Source organism: Peromyscus leucopus, chromosome 12 (genome assembly GCF_004664715.2).
Source record: "Peromyscus leucopus breed LL Stock chromosome 12, UCI_PerLeu_2.1, whole genome shotgun sequence".
Taxonomy (NCBI): domain Eukaryota; kingdom Metazoa; phylum Chordata; class Mammalia; order Rodentia; family Cricetidae; genus Peromyscus; species Peromyscus leucopus.
This window is the reverse complement of record NC_051073.1, coordinates 44,088,373-44,099,573: the sequence shown is the minus strand read 5'-3', so window position 1 is coordinate 44,099,573 and position 11,201 is coordinate 44,088,373. Positions and strand designations below refer to the sequence as shown.

Sequence of the window (11,201 nt, the reverse complement as noted above, 5' to 3'; positions counted from 1 at the left end):
ATCTTACATATTTATAAGGATTTTAAAAATTGATTCACTTGCCTCGTTAACATGTCTCCAAGGCTCTTATTGACCTTAAAATGTAGTATTTTGTTTTGTTTTGTTTTGTTTTGTTTTTCAAAACGGGGTTTCTCTGTGTTAACAGCTTTGGCTATCTTGGAACTCTCTCTGTAGACCAGGCTGGTCTCAAGCTCACAGAGATCTGCCTGCCTCTGATTCCCGAGTGCTGGGATTAAAGGCATGCATGGGCCACCACCACCCTGCGAAGCAAAAGTTGTTAATGAAAGCCTACCTTTTTTGTTTTGTTTTGTTTGTACGTTTCAAAAATATTTCAGCTTTCTTCACAGAGCTCGGGGAGCCCCACTCTGTGGGGCGGGGGAACTATAGACACGAGAGGGTTCAGGACACACAAAGACCTTGGCCCATCGCATCATTACGCAAGGCTCATAGGAGCTCTGAGACTGAAATAACAGTCAAGAGACCTGTATGGGTCTCCACCATGTTCTCTGCCTGTAAGTTGTGGTAATTAGCTTGGGGTTTTTGTGGGACTACTAACAGTGGAGATGGAGGCATCTCTGACTCTTTTGCCTGCTCTTGGTATCCTTTTCCTCCTAGTGGGTTGCCTCATCCAATCTTGATGTGAGGGTATCTGCCCAATCTTTCTGTATCTTATTATGCTGAGTTCAGTTGGTATGCCAGGGAGGCCTGCTTTTTTCTGAAGGGAAATGGAGGAGCAGTGGATCAGGGTGTGGGGATGGGTTGGGGTAGGGCTTGGAGGAGGGAAAGGAGAGGAAACTGCAGTCAGGATGTATTGTATGAGAAAAGAATAAATTAAAAAAAACTGTAAAGATTATTTTAAAGACGAATTTCTCATAGACATTTCAGTGGCTACTCACTAGCTAAAGTAAGTCTATCACTTTAATTTTAAATGTACCACACTTAGCTAAATAAATCAAGTAAATTATCAAGCTGGATGAACCCCTTTCCAAAACCAAGAATGAAAATAAAATTCTAATTGTCTGTGTACAGAATAATGACTCTAACCTTAATGAATGCTCACTGTGGCATAATTACTTCTAATTTCTTCAAAGGGCAATGTTATTCCATGGAAGCTGCAGACATCAAGGTGATTTTACCATTTTGATTTGTTAAAATTCTAAGTTTGTTTCTGAGATATTTTCCTAGCTGTTAAAAAAATATAAGAAAAATCTCAAAAAAAAAAATCTAAGAACATTTGTAATCTGGGGTAGGTAAGAAACTTCTAAGAAATAAGTAAAGAAAAAATGAATAATTATGTAAATCAGGAGGGAAAGGCACAGACAAGAAAAACAGAACATCTTTCAGTTGTTAAAGTTTTAGAAGAATATTCAAAGTACTTGTAGATCATGTATCTTCCATATACTTTCGTGATTCATTGTATTTTTATCGAGCATGTGTGATCCTGTTCTAATTTGAAAATACTTTTAATAAGGATAGACAACATCTCAAAGCTGCAGGATTTCCTTGGTGGTATTTTGTGTCTTTCACTGTTTTTTTAATTTCACACATACCAAAGAACAGTAGTTGTAGTAGCCTCTGTTGTTTTGGAGTTCTGTGAGGCCTCCTTTCCCAGTAACTAACAGGGTGGTATCCCACAACAGGCAAGAAGATTTTTGTTTAAAAACACATTCACATATACAGATGTAGTTTGTTTTTATTTTATGTAATTATATTTATTATTGTCTTTTCTTCTCCATGCTACCCCTTCCTTGGGTTCATCTGTTACTCTAATAACTTAAATGGTGACTCTTAAAACTTTCAGACTTTAATTACAACAGAAAGTTAGTATTGTCTAACTATTTCTAAATATTAATTTAAAGTGCTCCAAATTGAGCACATTTCTTCCATATTGAAGTAGATATGTCTAGATGCACAGCATGCTCTGAGGCAGAGTTTCTGAATGAGATAAATTATGACTACAATTTCATTAGGTCAAAAATCTTTTATTTAAATTTGTTGAATGCACCAACATATTATAAGTAAAAGTATGTGAAAATGTGATGATGAAGACCACAAAGCTGTGTTCAGTTCTATGTATGGGCACTATACATTGTATTATTTTTGTCAAGACCACTTGGTATACATAAAAAAGGGTGGATCAACTCAGAATTACTTCTAAATTAGGAATCACTTCATCGTTTATTTGAAACCCTCTCTTTCCTTTAGGATACATGACAGGCTCTGTACCTGGAGCTTGGAGTCCAGTGCTTCTGTTAGTGCCAGTCTTTACTACATCTTTTCACAGTATTCATACCATAAAATTTGTTTTATACTCTAGACTTCAGCACAGCCCATTGTTATGGTCTCAACTTTCAGCTTGAAAATATAAAATCCATTTGCATGTCTGTAGGGTATATAGTTGGGTTTAGTTAGCCCTTCTTTAAAATGGACCTGCAAGCATCTGATTTACAGTTACATGTAAAGACACAAATACATGTGTTCATTTTTTCCTATGACCACAAACTGGGTAATTTGCATTTGAATACTGGAAATTTAGTCATTAAAGCATGATAAGGGAGTAAACGTGGATATAAAATTGTATGTAAGGCTCTTGGTAAGGCAGGAGAGTTCTTAGGAAACCAGGAAAACTTTGTTGAGGCTTACTTTCAGATGGAGTTGAAAAAAAGTATATTAAACTTTGAAAGGTAGAGATGATTATGTATTGTCCAAGAAATAGATGCTATGTTGTACTTTGTTAAATGAGAAAATTAAAAAAAAAAAAAAAAAAAAACAGACAAAGCAGTAAGTACTAGATAGTTTGTGTATACATGGCATGAGGACCTCATATAAAGGTGAGCCAATAGGGTCTGCAAAGGGAGCAGAAGACCCACTCATGCACAGGGTAGCTAGCTTCAAGGACTGTAAAAATAAATCCAAATTGGATATAGGCAGCAAGCCTTAGGTACAGGGGTACCCTTGCATGGATGCATAGATGGTCTGGGAACTTCATTACCCTACAGAGTTGCTGAGGGACTCAATGTTCTGGGTGCTGGTTAGGAAAGGCATTAATGATACAATCTCAGCCCTGTAATCATCAGAATTCTTTAGAGGAGCAGAAACAATAGAATTAATCATATTACAAAAAAGGGCATCGTTGCTTACATGGTAAGCTGGGTAGATTAGTCTACCCAATTATTAGTAACAGTCTTCATTTCTATCCTGGAGACAGGAGCGCCTCAGACTACGAGGCAGCGTGCCTCAGCAGTATGATTTGGCACTGAAGGTCCACTGGATGCCTGGAGAGCTCTGGTCTTCAGTCCATGTTGGAAGGCTGGATTATAATGTCAGAGAAGGATGTCAGCAGTGACAGCAAAAAAATTAGACACATTCACCAACAAGAAATGAAGGCAGCCAAGCAATCCCTAGGACTCTCCCTCAGAGCTATTGATATCTGGGTTGCCCTTGGTAGATGCCATCCACTCCAGGGGAATGTTTTCAGCTTACCTAATCCTCTATGGAAATTCCCTCACAAATTCATCCAGAGGCTTGTCTCTTAGTTGATCCTGGATTCAATCAAAATGGCAGTTAAGATTAACTATTGCCCTCCTCCACAAGAAAGATTATGTGGTAGTCAGAAGCAACTGAGATTGTCTCACACTGGCTTTATGATATTTGTTTCTTTTTTTCTCTATTCATCTTATAGAAACTGTACAGAACTCATTTGTGTAAACACTACTGCATATTCTGAATAGATCTTTTATCTGCTTGTTATTTTATGAGATCATTAAGTAATCATTTAGAAAACAGTGCTATCTGGGGTCTTAAAATATGATTTCCTCAGAACACAGTAATAGAAAGAAAGTATTTGTTAAAATTACTACTGATCAAATTCTTAGGTGAGTTTTCATAAGCTGCTGAGCTCAGGGTAGTCAATACAAGGTTTACAAAATTCCAACTTTCATTTAGGGCTTGAATTTCATCAGTAGCAGCAAAGACTAGTTTCTTCAATGAAGCAGAGTCACTTCAAAGACTTCCCAAACCAGGTTTCTTCCACTATCACTTTGTCTCACTACTAAATGCTAATTCTGGTCCACAAGAAAAAAAAAATTTGTGGTTCAGTATGAAGGTTGAGCAGAGGTATATGTCAGATGGTCTCTGGGGTATAGGTATACCAGATGGGTACTGTGGTGTTAGGTATACATCAAATGAGCACTGTGGCTAATAATCATTTTGTCACAAAGGTTTATTTTTATTTTTTTTCTAAAATATTGATGATTGAACATAGGCCTTGAATATTCCCTGTCACTGAGCAGTATCCTTAATTCTTTGTGTGTTTGTATTTTGAGAAATGGTCTCGATAATTTACTCAGGCTGGTTTTGAACTTGCCATTATCCCAGTCAGGCCTTGAACTTGTCATTCTTGCTGCTTCAGCTTCCTACCTAGCTGGAATTAGAGGCTTGGGGGAATCACACATGGCACAAACTTTGTTTGTATGTACTTAAGGGTTTAATGTAAGGACCAATTCTCCAGCTTCATGAGGAATATTATTATATTATTAATGGAACTGGCTTTTTTTCTCCCAGTACTGTGAAGAGTTCTGGCATATCCTGTTACATTTTCCTTAATCATGGTATATTAGAAAGACTTTTATTGACCATTGTATTAGCACCATCTGTAAACATAATATTGTTATAAAAGTAGTTACATACTTAATGGAGTGTCAGAGACTCCAAAAATTGCGATGAAAAGTTCTTCTTTGGAGGTGGTGGTATATGCATTTAAGTTCAGTGCTTGGGGGAGGTGAAACCGTTGGCCACAAACCCAAGGCCAACTTGAGCTACATATTAACTTTGAAAACACTCTAGGTAAAAAAAAAATGACACTAAGCATTTGTTTGTTCATTTGATTTTGCTTTATGCTTTTTAAAAATTCCATGCACATTAATTATAAATGTAAAACAACCTTAAGCAGCAAATCCAAAAATGTTTCATTGGTCATAGTCACAACTGTCCTTAAATCAAAATTTCTTAAACTAGTATTCAAGATTCTGTGAATATTTTCTTTCTAATATTTTAATTACACATTCATGGTTTTAAGATTCAGTTTTAAATGTATTGATGCTTTCTATAAAATGTTGTTGATGACAATAGTATCTTTTTCTTACTTGTTTTATATAATTTTGTCTTTTGATATTATTTTCTATTGTAAGATAAAAATAACATTTTAACAAACAACCAGTATTATATCTCCTGATTCTGTGACAAATATAACTATATATTTCATGTTTTATCTGGATTATTCTACACTGTTCGTATAGTTATGTAGTGTAACTGTCAATCAGAATTCTGATTAAAATAATTTAAAGTCTTTCTTAATGCTTAAATTATAAGTATGTAGAGTCTAGTTTAAATATATGTAATATTGTATAAAATTTTGTTGACATTGTTTATGAAAATCAATAATACTAATCTAATCTTATTTTTATCTTTGACTTTTCAGCATAGTTGTCGAAATTTTTCCCTTTGCTTTGAGATATAGGGCATTCACTCCACATAGCTATATCATAAAGAAAACAGTAACTCATAAATTTTCTTCAATGGTTAATTTATGAATCTGACTGAATTATATAGATGTAATGATGCATTTTGTAAGTAACTGAAGTATAAAATGGTTCTTCAAAATTTGTTGGTCAGTATTAAGATACTGTTAAAAACTCTGTAATAAAGTTTTGGGTGCACGTTAAAATCCTGTAAATATTATTACTCATCAATCATCCTACACCTCTTCAGGATGACTGACATCTCTTACAGAGATATCAATATTTTCTTCTCATTTATTGTCCTTCATCCTTTTTAATTCTCTCCACCACAGATGCTTCCAGATTATGATGATGAGTTTATATGCCAATGTTTTAGTTTTTAGCATGGTATGGGCAGTTGGATACAGAGAGATAGAAAATAGTAGAAATGTAGAGACAGAGAAAGATGCCCATTAACAAGGTGCTTTTATTACTGCAGCTCTATAGTAGAGCTTAAAGTCAGGGATGGTGATGCCTCCAGAAGTTGCTTTATTGTAAAGAATTGTTTTAGCTATCCTAGGTTTTATTTTATTTTATTTTATTTTATTTTATTTTGGTTTTTCGAGACAGGGTTTCTCTGTGTAGCTTTGCGCCTTTCCTGGAGCTCACTTGGTAGCCCAGGCTGGCCTCGAACTCACAGAGATCCGCCTGGCTCTGCCTCCCAAGTGCTGGGATTAAAGGCGTGCGCCACCACCGCCCGGCAGGTTTTATTTTTTTTAACATATTAAACTGAGTATTGTTCTTTCAAAGTATGTGAAGAATTGTGTTGGGATTTTAATGGAGATTGCATTGAATCTGTAGATTACTTTTGGTAAGATTGCCATTTTTATTATGTTGGTCCTGTCCATCCATGAGCATGGGAGATCTTTCCATTTTATGATATCTTTTTCAATTTCTTTCTTCAAGGACTTAAAGTTCTTGTCATACAGGTCTTTCACTTGCTTTGTTAGAATTACTCCAAAGTATTTTATATTATCTGTGTCAGTGTGATTAGAATCTATCCCTGGTGCATGAGCTGGCTTTCTGGAGCCCATTGCCTATGGCCAGACATCTTGCCCACCCTTGGTGCAGGGGGAGCGGCTTAGTCCAGCCTCAACAGAATGTACCAGGCTTTGCTGTCCCCCCATGGGAGGACTTACCCTTTTGGAGGAGGGGGTGGGGGATGTATGGGGTAAGGTTACAGGGAGCAGGAGAAAGGGTGAAAAGGGAATATGTGGCTGGTACAAAAAAGAATAATTTTTTAAAAATAAAAATATGTAATAAAAAAAGAAAGATGGAGGCACCAAGAGAGAGACAGATAAAGTCTCTCAAAAACTAAGGATAGAAGCTGTAGAGTGCATATCTTCATCATTTCATGGATTGTGTCCCTTTTCTAGTGAGGTCTGAGTGAAGACAGCACTGTTGGTAGGATTTCTTTTGCCTGCTTCCTTCTCTTGCCATGCCTTTGGGGAGGTAGCGTGAAACTTGAGAGGTTTGGAATATTTGTCCTCAATGGCATTAAGTGACCAGAACTATGCATAAAAAGAACCAGGAAGCATAAAACTCAGTATTATTAAATCCAATCTATGTATACTTTACTTTTACTTAAAAAGACCCCAAGGAAAGGCTTCTGACTGATGAACTGTTTCCTAAAACTGGAAGATCAAATATCTCAGTGATTGGAGATGAACAGCAGCATTCTCTGCTCAGCTTTATTGCAGGGGGAAAGTTTTTACAACGTTTTGGAGAAATATTCATCGTAGTTAAAACACATATTCTAGTCTTTTAAAAAGGGATAAAATAGGTTAGTAGATGTTTTCTTTTATGAATACAAAGAAATGACTAAAACTGGAGCGTACTTTTACCAAATAACAAGTCCATGTGCTGACTTTGAAATGTTTCATAAGCCAAGTCATTCTCTTATTTATTAGGTACTAAAAAATGTCTGAACTGAAATGCTGATTGTATGTGACTCCAATTTCCATCTTGGCTTTTTTACAAATGTTGGCAAATTATTCAATTTTGGGAGTTTTACTTTATCTTTTATGGTATGTATTTTTCTATAAGTTTGAAAGATAGGTGAAAGAAGATTAATGGTCTGTGATGAATTTTTGAATGAATTCTGAATCTGTGCCTTCCTTGCAATTTTATGCCATCCACTTTCATCCATGGTTTGCAAAACCTAGTGATGTGTAATTTCTTTGTCAATGTTCCTAAATATGGTACTGGTTAAATACATAAAGTTATGGCCATGGAGGATTTGTTTGTGACCCAACTATATTGGAAAATATAGTTTACTCCTAATTAGGCTTTTATGCCCCAACTTATATTGCAATTTTCTTTGGTGGGAAAGAGATATATACATAAGAAAAGAACAGGTCTTAAACATAGGAAGATTCAATGACACTCAGCATTAATGGTCCATTGCAGCATTGAGGCATTCTGAATCCATTATGACTCATATGACTCATACTAAACTATAGTTAACTATAAGCAATATTTGAGATGAAACACTTAAAACCTACAAATTTATCACATTATTGGAACATCTAGCAGATCTCCATAAAAGCAGTTTTGAATCCCAGGCTTCCATGCAATTCAGAGTGGTCTTTTGCAGTATCCCTAAGGTCAAGGTTTGGATGTCTCTGGTCACAAGAAGCATTAGGAAGCTCCATCAGGCTTCCCAACACAGAAGAGAAGCCTGAAGTGAGAGAAGCATGGTCATTGTTCCATCTCCCCTGTTGATCTCGCTTTCTTTCTTTCTTTCTCTCTCTTTTTTTTTTTTTTTTTTGGTTTGGGCCCCTTTACCACAGCTACCTTTGCTCCTCCCCTGAGTGTTACCAGCTTCCCAAACTGCTACTCCAGTCTTGCTCCTGCCCTGCACTTGTGTTTCTCAATACTTTCCTCTTGTAATTTCCAGAATGCTCATTCTAAACTACAGCAGTGTATTGTTAGACAACACAAGTGCATTTCTCATGTATCAGAGAATACATGTGGTCACCCTGTTCTTGTTTTCTGTCTTGCTATTGTTCCCCAACAAACCCTCTATTCTAGGCATCTTGGGTCACTTTGCTTTTCGGGGGCACAATGTCTTTCTTTGTGTGCCTGTTGCTAGCGCGTGGTATCGCAGCTGCCTGAATTACCCTTCCTGATCCTTCCTTTCCTTCCTCATGAATGTGTCAGTAATTTACAATGACTATTTATGGTGATTCTATGGAATTACCAAAGTTTAATCATGAAGACTTCCTCATCTTATTTTGCAAACTATTCATTGCTATATTTTATTAAAATATGATTAAATGTTAAATAATTTATATTAAATTTGTCCAACTTTGTACTGCATACTTGACTCACTGGAAAAACATCCTATCCTAAATTTGAAATTAACATGCAGAACATTTATTGGAGGGTGTCCTTAAATGCAAAATGGGGAGAGAGGAGTATTTTGTAGAGAAAGAAAAGAGGTGAATTGTGACACAATATCAACCAAGCTTTTATTTAACTCTTGGGTTTTATTGCATTTTTATGAATACTCAGAGATGTCTCAAATTGAGAACAGGGGGCTAAACCACATAGACCTGCTGTGGGATGATCTGTATTTTAAGTGTGTTGCTCTGATTGGTTAATAAATAAAACACTGATTGGCCAGTAGCCAGGCAGGAAGTATAGATGGGACAAGCAGAAAAGAGAATTCCGGGAAGTGAAAGGCTGAGGCAGAGACGCTACCAGCCACCACAATGAGAAGCAACATGTTAATATACTGGTAAGTCACGAGCCATGTGGCAACTTATAGACTAATAGATATGGGTTAATTTAAGATATAAGAACTAGATATCAAGAAGCCTGCTGTGGCCATACAGTTTGTAAGTAATATAAGTCTCTGTGTGTTTACTTGGTTGAGTTTGAGCAGCTGCAGGTCTGGTGGATGAGAGAGATTTCTCCTGACCATGGGCCAGGCAGGACTGGAAAAAACTCTAGCTGCATAGACCAACCATTAGATGGCAAATGTTCTAGAAAAGAGATATCCTGGGTAAGATAGCAGCTTATTAAAGGGGCAACTTGTAGAAGGGTCTCAACTCTTAACTCTCAGTGCCCAGTGCTTAATTATACCAGAGGAATGACTGCCTCCATTAGGAAATGCAAATCTTGGTGCTGTAACACACCATACACTCCTCTGTGGTTTTAACCATCTTTTCATTAGTGTCCATTTTGATGAGTTGTCTACCTCTGATGAGTGTAGTAGTTTGGCTGGCAGGACCAACTGGTCTCTAAAATTTTTTCTGTTCTTTCAACTGTGAAATTCTATGTTTTTATAAATGTACTCTTCGCCTCTTCTCTGCTGTAGTCACGGGCTTTATCTTACTTTTACAAGCAGCAGTATCATAGAAATAATTGGAAAAGGTAATCATTTAGAGCCACACTGAAACAGATAGCTCACAAATAAGTACAATTAAGCTATTGCATTTATTTATGGGGCTGCAGTTAAGATAATTACAGAGAAAAAAGAATATTGTGTTTAGACAGAAACAGTAGGAGGAAGAGCTTGGGCTTGTAGAGCAAATTAAGCCACAAGAATAAGCTTTCTTTATAGAAAAATATGACTGATCAACATATATTTTTACTTAACTGTAGCCATTAAAGCAGTTTCCAGTGCTACTGACTCCCTCTACCTCTTTATATCCATCTCTATCTTGTTCTCCCTACAACACTTTTAATAAACAGATTACTCAATGATGACTTTAAGAAAACATCATATAGAAGCCAAAGAGAACTACAAACTGAGGTGAAAGAAATCATTCCAAAGTGACTAAAATTATGAGCTTTGTAGTATAATTTATTCTAAATAGTACATTTGGGGCATTGGGAGTTTTTCACATGAAGGGTCAGATTGGTAGCCAGAGAGACACAAAGAGGCAAAAATTCTCAAATGAATACTCCCCTCTTTCATAAAGTAAAGAAACAAGATTAAGGGTAAATTTCATGTCACAGGAGCTGGGTTCTTTAAAATGATTAATTTTATGTATTTTCACCAAGCATTATTTGTTCTACTTATCCTTTCTGTTTCAAAGGAAATTTTTGGCTGCCAGTGCTGAGCTTGGATAGAAAATCATAATGGTTCTCCTTGGATTAAAGCATGATGGTGCCCATCAAACTGTGGTTTCAAATGTAAGTCATTATCTCATTTCTGACACTATGGCTTTCCACCACAGCACAATTCTGCATGCATGTGTATTTATATACTAGAAAATCTAAATATTTCTGTGTAAATATGATGGCATACCTACATTGTCTTATAAAGTCTTTCAACAGAATGCTATGTATCAAAAAATATCTATAAGTCAAATACTAAAAGCACATGACACAAAATGGAAACTATGCCTTCAACAATAGACTAAAAACTAGGAATATTTTTGACCTGAAATGCAGCAGAGTATCTTAATTTATTCCTGTCACCTGACTGCCTGAAATTCAATTTGTCCATAATGATGGTCCGTAGATGTCAATCTCCCTTTGCTAGGCTCTTCCCCATTGTAGTTCTGATAAGTCTTTCCATCTTCCTTCTTACGTTCACATGCCAGAGAGTTCACATGTCAGAGAGTTAAGCTTAGTCTTTTTGTTTTTTATGTCATCTGCTTAAATCCTAGAGCACAAAGTAGGGATACC

The 11,201-nt window shown here is 36.2% G+C and overlaps 1 long non-coding RNA gene across 1 annotated transcript in view; it reads left to right on the top strand.

Annotated features, from left to right (window-relative positions):
• The first annotated feature begins 9,261 nt into the window (after positions 1-9,261).
• The window catches only part of LOC114691914, a 65,457-nt gene continuing 63,517 nt past the window's right edge, over positions 9,262-11,201 (top strand). The window contains exons 1-2 of the long non-coding RNA XR_003734303.2: positions 9,262-9,300; positions 10,607-10,703. This is a non-coding gene — a long non-coding RNA (uncharacterized LOC114691914). The remainder of the gene's footprint in view (positions 9,301-10,606; positions 10,704-11,201) is intronic.